This window comes from Nothoprocta perdicaria, unplaced genomic scaffold, assembly GCF_003342845.1.
Source record: "Nothoprocta perdicaria isolate Ctin4 unplaced genomic scaffold, notPer1 scaffold_22, whole genome shotgun sequence".
Taxonomy (NCBI): domain Eukaryota; kingdom Metazoa; phylum Chordata; class Aves; order Tinamiformes; family Tinamidae; genus Nothoprocta; species Nothoprocta perdicaria.
Window position 1 is genome coordinate 3,109,926 of NW_020455415.1, and position 8,936 is coordinate 3,118,861.

General features: G+C 50.2%; 1 long non-coding RNA gene across 2 annotated transcripts; it reads right to left on the reverse strand.

Annotated features, from left to right (window-relative positions):
- Positions 1 to 4,666: 4,666 nt before the first annotated feature.
- On the reverse strand, positions 4,667 to 5,182 carry LOC112947072. Of its 2 annotated transcripts, XR_003249332.1 has the most exons (3): positions 5,141 to 5,182; positions 4,927 to 5,037; positions 4,667 to 4,802 (listed from the first exon to the last, which is right to left on the reverse strand). It is a non-coding gene; the product is annotated as an uncharacterized LOC112947072 (long non-coding RNA). The 2 variants fall into 2 exon arrangements; XR_003249331.1 differs by having other exon boundaries at positions 4,927 to 5,168.
- Between the last annotated feature and the right edge of the window lie 3,754 nt (positions 5,183 to 8,936).

Below are 8,936 nucleotides of genomic sequence, written 5' to 3' on the forward strand. Positions count from 1 at the left end.
GTGCACGGTGTGTGTTGTATGGTGTGTATGGGACATGTGCATGATGTGTCTTGTATGGTGTGTGTGCGTGGTGCATGCGCATCGTGTGTGTTGCATGGTGCATGTGCATGGTGCACATGACAGGTATGTGCATGGTGCATGCGAACAGTGCATGTGCCCAGTGTGTGTTGTGTGTATGGGATGTGCGCATGATGTGTCTTGCATGGTGTGTGTGTGTGGTGCATGTGCATGGTGTGTGGTGTGTATGAATGGTGTGTGCTGCATGGTGCACGTGGCAGGTATGTGCATGGTGCATGTGAACGGTGCATGCGCACAGTGTGTTATATGGTGTGTATGGGACATGCGCAGGATGTGTCTTGCATGGTGTATGTGCATAGTACGTGTGCATGGTGTGTATGCATGGTGCATGTGCATGGTGCACATGGCGGGTATGTGCATGGTGCGCGTTGCATGGTGTGTGTGAACAGTGCATGTGCACGGTGTGTGTTGTATGGTGTGTATGGGACATGTGCATGATGTGTCTTGTATGGTGTGTGTGCGTGGTGCATGCGCATCGTGTGTGTTGCACGGTGCCTTAGGTGTATGCATGGTGCATGTGCATGGTGCACGTGGCAGGTATGTGCATGGTGCGTGTGCATGGTGCGTGTGCATGGTGAGCATGGAAGGTGTGTTGCATGGTGTGTGCTGCATGGTGTGTGTGCATTGTGCATGGTGCTCATGGCAGGTGTGTTCATTTTGCGCACACATATAGCATGCATCTGCATCTCTCTGTTGTGCATCTGCAGGGTGTGCACGATGCATATAGCGTGGGTGGGGGGCAGTGTGCAGCACACACAGGAGGGGCGGGCAGGGGTGCAGGGCTGTATGGGCAGAGGCCCAGGCGCAGGAAGCTGGAGATGTGCCCACCCTAGAGCCTGCTGCTCACCTACCTGACAAGGGAAGGTCCAGGCAGGAAAACACAAACATGGCTTTGTATTCAGATATCTCTTTTGCTCATAGATGTTTGCCCATAACTTATGTTGGCAAAAAGCAGTCCTGTTCCCCTGCACAGGCCTGCCCTGGGTGAGTAGGTTTGCATAGCTCCACGTGCATGTGCACCTCTGCACGGTTCTATCAACCGATCTCTCGTAAGACACTTCCCAGAAATTATGATAGATGGAGTGAGTAACCGTCTTCATCACTGGAGTGATTTAGATGAATAGTTTTCAGGCTGCTTCCTCCCACCTCCCTGCTAAATGGACTCTTCACTGCTTCAATTAAGGAAAGGCTAGCGCTCTAGGAAACGATGGCAAGGGAAAGAAATGAAGGTGGATGCATCAGTAAGACCTTCTTAATTATGCTTTACAGGAGCCTCTGATGTAAATCATACCGAAATAAAAATAGCCACAAAGTGTTGGAAGAATTGAGGCTCATTTGACTGCACAAAACCCATGAGTGTGATCTCAAGAGAAGGCGAGTGAAGGAGGGTCAGCTCCTGGGAGCACCTCTGCACCAGGCCATGGTGGGTGTGCTTGGTGCAGATACATGAACAGAAAAGCAAGGTGAGGACAGTCAAAGCACTGTATCTAACACAGCAAACACTTTGCAAATGCATCCTTTGGAAATGCTTAACAACTTCAATAAGAATGAACCTTAAAAGGGCCATGCCTGTTGCTGTGAAGGATTTAAGGCAACATTTTCTCCCATCATTGAGCAGCACCAGCAGGAGATGCRTCCTCAAAGTCACTCCTCATTTTTGGTGCTGCCTCATCCCCCTTGAAGATGCCAGACTTGCCAGGAAGGGAGAGAAGCACCTTTGGCATAGGATGACCCCTCTGGATATCCCGCTGGGGGTGCCCAGCCACCTCGCAGGCCTAATGGGACAAGGTCGMTCCTCCTCTTGCCCGCGCAGATCACAGCATCCGCGCGCAGCACCGTTCACCCCTTGCACGCAGGGCCGAATGCCGTAGAGTCAACCCAGGTGTACCGGAACAAATGAAAGCTCGCATAATTGAAAAATAGCTGAGGCATTAATCTTCCTTCTCCGTACCTYGAGTCCTCTTTAAAAAGATTATTTTGTCTTCAGAGACAGCTTTAATGCTACTTAATGAATCGCTTATAAATGAAGGTTTTCTCCTCTTTTGCATGAGGCTGGACTAGCTGCTATGCCAATTTTGTCAGTTGAGAAAAGACAACCAAGTTTTGCCAAGTTCACAAAGGTGATGACTGTTCCCTGCAAATGCCACCTCAGTGATTTTAGCATCTGCATAAGGGGAAGAACCTCTTTACTGTGAGGGAGCCCCTGCTCCAAGCYTGGACCCCAGGCACAGAACAAAGCTGCTGCAGGAGGCTCCCTCCCTTCCTCCCTCCCACCCCTCCAGCAAGCCAAAGACTCATATTTAGCTCCAGCAAGAGCAGCAGGCAGGCAGGGTTGTAATTCCTCCACAAGTGGGGTTTTGACTCCGGTGAYGGCCTTTCCAGCAGGCGCAGCAGCAGTTGTGGAGTGGGGCCAATAAATCATTTGRCAGCCGCTTGTGTTGGCCCCGTGGCAGCTCCCACGTGGTGCAGCTCTGCTCTKCCCTGCACGGCCCGCACAGCCGCTGCGAGGGCTCGGGGACGACCTCGTGTCCCTCTGCRTGGCACGGTGTGTGTTGCACAGCCCATGGTGGCTTCACCACCATGGCTCACCTGGGCACGTCTGGCTGCCCCATTCAGGTGCCAAGAGATGCAGGGACCCCTGCACAGCCCCGTGTTTCTCCCTGCTCCATCACTTTGCTGCACGCAGAATGCATCCCTGAACACACGAAGCACATGGGCCATGGTGCAGAATCACCACAAATCACCTGCAGTTCTCGGCAAACACATCCAGCTCATTTCTTCTCTCCAGGGCTCTTTTCTGCCCAGCTATTCCTGGCAGGGCACCGCAGCTGCGCGTGACGAAAGCAAAGCCTGGCCTTGGGAAAAGCCGACGGTTGCATTGCGATAGACAGGCGAAAATGCAGCCGCCCGCCCTGAACCGCCGGCACAAAGCAGAGCTCGGCAAACAAGCRGGTCTGTGTGGGGCACCGCGCTCGCCGAGACGCTCCCGGCCAACCGGCCTCCTCGTGCTCCGCCACTTCCCCTTCCTCAGCTGCAGCGCCCGCCTCACGCGGAGCAGACCGCTCGCTCGCCCAGAATAGGCTTTTTTGTTAATCACCAAAAAAAGTYCCAAACACAGCGCCCCTTCATTCAGCTCAACAGCTTAATGTGAAAATCTCAGCAAAAAAAGGGAAAGAAGGAAAACTTTGTATTCCTTCTGCACTTCGAATGTTAAATGATGCTCTCAGTGCTGCCTTGGGACAAAACATCAAACCACTTCCTCGCTCAGAGACGTGTGTGATTTAAAAAGAACCACTTTGAGGCCAGCTTGCTGTTCCCAAACTGTTTTTTTTTTTTTTTCATGTCACACACGAGGACACAACATGAATGAGAGCAGACTTAGCCCTGCCAGACGCAGGCGAGCAGGGTGACCTAGATTCGCTTTACATCGGGGAAGGAAGCGATGGCAGAAGTTTAAAACCCGCCGATCGGGGCTCTGGGCTGTTGCATGTTTGGGGCAAAGTTTGCTGAGATCAGCTTGTGCCTTCCAAAAAACACTTCTCCTGCCAGGAAGGTTCATACAGCAGTGGCTGAATTATGCATGCAATTTGTATGGGCTTTAGTAGAGAACTCGAGTGGTCTCTACACTCGAGTAGAGAAAAAAACCACCCCCAAGCTCTTTCCTGTAACGTTTTCACCAACATGAACAYGGCTCTTTGTGTCTGCAGGGACTGGCCGTCCTGGCAAGGGGACGTCAGGGCACTGCATTAGCTCTCGCTCTCGGCCCGAGCCCTGACACAAGCACCCCAATACAGCCCACTACAACCTGCTCCCACCAGCCCTGCGTCTCCAGCTGGGCCCATTTTCCTCTGGAAGCTTCTAACCGAATTCAAGCTGAACAGCAAGATGCAGACACGCACCTCCCGAGCTAAGCATCTCTACTCACTCAAACTCGAAGCACTGTCTACTTACCACCTAGGAAATACATTGTTATATTTTTTATATGACATCTTAAGGAATCCCATGGTCCTGCAGCTGGAGCAATCTAGTTCCACTTTTTCTACTTTAGCTTTTTAGCTAAAGCTTCAGGAAAAAAAAAAATGGGTACAAACATGCATGCCRATATAAAACAAGGGCAAAAATAATGCCCCACATTATGACAGGTGTAAAACTGCAGGTCTGCACTTCCTAGAAAGATTTTTTCTATGTTAAATGACCTTATTGACTGCCTCCTCCCTCCCCAAAAATCCCGACTCACAGAGCAATTTGGTTGCTCTGCACAGTTGCCTGGGCTGCTTAGATGATAAATGATCAATAGATGCATGACTGCCAAGTCATGATCACACCAAAGGAAGAGATACAAACACGAGGCTGGCGGGGTTGTCGCAGCGAGCCGGGAACCCCGGCGCTCTCCCCTTGCCCGCTGCCAAATGCTGCCTCCTGTCAAGGCCTCCAAACCAGCCCGTCAACACCCACAGGACAAACTCGGGCAAGGCCAAAACTCTTTGATCCCAATGATCCCAATGTGTTAAGCTAGAAAGACTGAACTGACATATTTTGTGGTTAGCAACTCCAAAGAAAGCTCGAGTGCTCTATTTTTTGAGTAAGAAAACTGTTACTGTAGCAGAGATTCACAGGTAATGCCACTTGACTGTTGAATTTGCTTCTTTCCTGTTGGCCATCGACTCCCACTGGAAGGCAGAGATTGCGACGCTTTCCTTGTGCAAGGAACAGAATTACACGTCCTAAGAAAGAATAAAAACGGAGGCTTTCACTCAGTGCCAGAGGATGCTGACAACACGCTTTGCTCAGCACTTTGGGCTTTTGTTCTGCACTGAGCAGCACCTCCACACTTGCAGCAATAATTACCCRCAGCCATTAGCAAGCTCCTGGTTTGCTTCATCCTTATAATGGGAAACGGCAAGCTCGGATCCAGCAGTTAGCGGAGAGGTTTCCTCTTATGAGAGGCACTGCTTCTTCCTGTCGCTCATGAGAGGAGAGCTCGRCAGCCCCGTACAAATTGCTCTGTGAAAGCATAAGTAGGAGTAGCAGGAGCCGACTTCATTCTTTATGGCAGACTTACTTAGATGCAGTTGATGGAAATGCAGAGGTCAAGGGAAATAAACGGCGTAGCGCGTGGTGGAGATCATCCCCGACACAGCAGCACTGAGGGCAGGAGCGTGGCCCTTCGCAACCACATCCTGGAGCCCTGGAAGGAACGAGATGTTAACAGCAGGGTCCCAGCAAGCTGGTGCCGAAGCCATGGTGCCAAGCTCGGTTGCCTGTCAGCAACACGCACCCCTCCAAATGTTCCCACAGAAGGAGAGGAACGTGCAGGTTTTTCCATCCCCAGCACTGCCACAGCCACCAAAGGGACTTTGCCAAAGCATGTCCATGGTACTCAGCACCAGCCAGGTTAAGGAAAGCAGCTCCCATCCTGCTGTGGATGGGAGCCACATGTGGGCCACATGTAGCCATCCATGTGGGAGCTGCTGCCTTCTGCCCTTGGCCTTGCAGAGCACGGCACAGCGTAGCCTCTGCTCAGCCCCTTCCCTGCAGGCTTTGCTGGCTCCTCCCAAACTTGGGACCTGGGCACACAGGGAGTGGGTCCATGGCCACAAGCACAACCCAACTTCTGGCTCCTGCCACCAGGGCAAATCCACGACCCTTTTGTGGAGCTTCCTTTTGTGGAGGAAAGTCTTTTGTCTTTACATGGCTCCTCTCAGTCATGAAAGATAGATTCCTGGTTTACTTACCAACAGGTTAAGTGCCCATTTTTTAGTTTTCACTTTACATTTTTGATTGATGAGCTTATGGACATCTGCTAATTTTCAACACATTCCCTGTCGTGTGGTCCAATTTTTACCTGTCCATTTTAACATCAGCTGGCTACGTTCTTTAAATCCTTTACTGGAAGGTTACCAACATCCCACACGCATGTGACAAGTTTCATTCATGCTCATTCACATGGTGAGAGTGGCTCTCCCTTCAGCAGCTTCATTAAGAACTCTTCCGTTACAGAGGATTAAATATGCATGCCTAATTTCTGTAGCATTTTTGCAGGCTCTGCTAAATGGTATCAATTCATGTCAATTGAGTAGTTCTGTCCAGTGAAGAGTCAGTGTTTTGGCCAGTTTTGGCTTCCGCTCCAGCCTCTTTGAATGCTCACCCTGCTACACTTTGCTGATACTTTCCTCAAATTTCCACTTTTTTCTCCACACACCCACTGGAGAGCACGGCTTGCTGTCCCACCTCAACCAAGCTGTTTTATCTTCCTGCTAGGATCTGCGAGCAGAGCTATCAGTGATTAATTTCTGTTTATTTAATGTTGCTAAGTTAGAAGACTCAGAAAACAGCAGCCTGGCAAACTCGCAATGTTTCCTGGCTTCTGTATCAAGTTGTGCCAGCAGACGTTTTCAGTTTTGGTTCYCAGATCTCCTTTACAGTCTGGTCTCAAAACAGCAAATCCAGCAGCCCTCCAACTGTGTGTGTTAAACTCAGCAGTCTCAAATGTGTTATCAACGATCCATAAGTTTCCCCACTCTCCACAAGAGCTAGGTTCTCTCAGACATTTCATTCAATCCAAGGGAGCGACGTTCTTCAGATATCTTCAGCACAGCTTGATGCCTGCTTTTCCTCCTAGGACCTGATAGTAGGTAAGCCAAAGTTCACCTGATGCAGCAATTTTTAAAAAAATCTTCTTCATCAGTAATTCCACTTACCTTCATGACAAGGGGAAAACTGTGCTTAAATCTCTTCGGCTTTTTTTGAGAATTTAAGCAACACTGATTTCTAGCACCTTTTGTTCCCCTGCTGCCTTTACTTCTGTTCCCTCCATACTGGACGTGCTCTCCTACTTCTACTGATATTGCTAGTCTCAGGTTTTATGTGAATATTGAGAAATGAGAGCTGTGGTTTGTAACTAACGTGAAATTTTACTTAAAGTTGACCATTAACTTTAGAGGAAAGAGAYAGAAAGCAGAGGAAAAAAGGGAATTGCATAACTCAGGTTCACCCCATTTGCCTGCAATCCAGCATGTTTGGAGCTTTAAAGTCAATTCTGAAGTTTAACTGGCTTGAGTATATTTAAAAAACAAAATGCAGATTTAACATACAGAGTACTTTAAATACAAAYTTGGCAGTGAAAAAAGTTGTCAGAGATATTTAGGGGTTTATATATATATGTTATATACATATACACACGTATAACTGATAAATCATATCTATATGCAATGTGAGGTGTTGCTATGGTAATCTTAATTTTATATTCCTTACATTAAGACAACAACTGCAAGTTGTTTGGCACCAAGATTGTCTTCTTTTATAGTACGTGCTGCATTTAATCCAGTGGGACTCTGATCTCTGCCTCGTAGAGCTATTGAAATAGAAATAACTACTTACAATAATATCGCCATCGTTATGCGGTGACCTTGAATGCAGTTTCCTTTTTTAAAAAAAAAGGAAGGATAAAAAGAAAAAAGGAAGAAAGAGGCAGTTGGAAAGGGAAGCAGCCTGTGTGTGTTAGGGTGCAAACGTGCCACGCGGCTCCGTTGCGGGCACGCGGCAGCCACCCATGCRGAGCGGAGGTGGCCAAGCCAGGCTCCATCCCTGGGAATGCGCTGCCRGGATGGCAGTGAGAGGCTCCCCATCTGCTCCACAAACACCCGACATTCCCAATGGGATGTCCTGGCATGCGGGATTTGTGTCTCCGCCAGGGCTGGTGGATGTTGTGCCGGGAGCTCCCACCCCAGGGCCACAAAAGCACCGCTGGGGTTTGTGCCTTTCTTTCCCTGGGGGAAGACTGGCAATGAGCTTCCTCGGGCTTTCCAGAGCTACAGGAGAGGCTTGCGGGAGATTATCAACGTCAATCTCCAGAACAACCCCGCTGGTGCCTCCGAGGAAAGTCCCGGCGCTGCTGTAGCACAAACGCTGCAGAAAAAGTACGACTGCAGACACGAGCTGCGTGGCCTCGTCACGTTCCGGGTGGCAGACGCGGTACCAACTGCACCGCCAGGAGGGAGCGTCAGGATTAACGGCACTCGTAGGTGGGCAAGGGAGACACAGCAGCTCCAAGAGTCCCAGAGACGGTCAGTCGCAGGACAGGGACCAAATCTAAGTTGGTACGTGCTGCCTTCACCTCCAGGCAGTCGTCCCCTGCAGCCGGAGCCCGATGCAGCTGCGGGCAGTGCAGACAAGCAGCAACGAGGAACAAAGCGACTTCACGAACACAGGCCAGGAAAGATCACATCTCTGGGTGCTGAATGTGCATCCAGGGGTCATTTTCAAACCAAACGTGTGGAGACAGCTACAACTCACCGGAACAGCAAGGCGGCTTCACCTGCAAGAGCCAAAAAGCGCCGCAGAGGCAGGGGAACCCCAGCAGCAGAAGCATTAGGGTTAGTGTCACCACGCGCACCGGTGAGGGACGTAGCTGCAGGAAAGGAGCAGTGTGAAGGGCCGTGCCAATGCCACCAATGCACACACACGAGTGACAACCWCCACAGGGGTTAATTTGCCTCCAAGAGCCAGCAGGACCTGAGCCCCTTCCTCACACAAGGAAGGATGAGGAGCTGAGAGCTTTTGGTTGCAATGGGAACRATGCAGAACTGAAGCTGGGAATCTGCAGAACATGTGGGCAAGTCTATTGCCCGCGGAGGAAACCGCTGCTGTGGGCTTCTGGAGCAAAAAGGCCTCACCTGAGATCAGCTGTCAGGGGCGTTTGTTTTCTGCAGACTGATGGTGTTTACAACTCCAGGCGTCTTCTCATTCATTTATGATCTCTGGCCGTGAGCAGGTTTCTTTGGGACGCTGAGCGACAGGTATTGTTACAGCGCCAAGGAGATGGGCCACACAACTGCCTGTGGCAGGCAGATCACTGC